At 56.4% G+C, this 619-nt stretch overlaps 1 protein-coding gene across 1 annotated transcript in view; it reads right to left on the minus strand.

The window, feature by feature from the left end:
* Nucleotides 1–619, minus strand: part of LOC119591519 (sodium channel protein para-like) — a gene marked incomplete in the record, with an annotated part of 263,120 nt that overhangs the window by 188,362 nt on the left and 74,139 nt on the right.

Consider the following 619-nt stretch of genomic DNA (forward strand, 5'->3'; position numbering starts at 1 on the left):
ATGAGACAGAGAAACAGCTATTTAATAGAATTAGACCTCCTCCCTCCCCCCAGGTGACCTTGTGTGACCTCGGAAGGAACGAGCGTCTGTACAGAGGGTCCCATGACGTCCCTCGCAGTGTACATGCATCACCTTTATCGACATATCGGTAGCGGCATAAGGTTCATCTGACCTTCGCCTAATAGCTCCTGCGCCCTTGGTGGTGGGGGTAGGGGAGGGGGGAGGGTAGGGGAGGGAGGAGGTTGTTGGTATAGAGTGTGTATGGGAGAGAGTGAAGGGGTGTAGAGAGGGAGGGAGGGGGTGGGGGTGTTGGTGGGTGGGAGGGAGTAGGTGCGGGAGTAGGTGAGGGTGAGAGGGGGAGTCGAGTAGGAATAGGGAGGAAGGGGGAGGGGGTAAGGGGGTTGTTGGGGTGAGAGAAGTGGGCTGTAGGTAGGTGAAGGGAGGGGAGGAGGAGTGGGGGATAAGTATGGGGAGGAAGAGGGTGGGGAGAAGACGGGGGGGGGGATAAGAGAGAGAGGGAAACGAAGGTAGAGGAGGAGAAGGTACACAAGAATGGGGGAAAGGAATGTAAGGGAAAGTGCCTAGTACGGAGGAGAAGAAGGGAAAGAGACAATGAAGA

The sequence above is a fragment of the Penaeus monodon genome, chromosome 28 (assembly GCF_015228065.2).
Source record: "Penaeus monodon isolate SGIC_2016 chromosome 28, NSTDA_Pmon_1, whole genome shotgun sequence".
In the NCBI taxonomy this organism is placed as follows: domain Eukaryota; kingdom Metazoa; phylum Arthropoda; class Malacostraca; order Decapoda; family Penaeidae; genus Penaeus; species Penaeus monodon.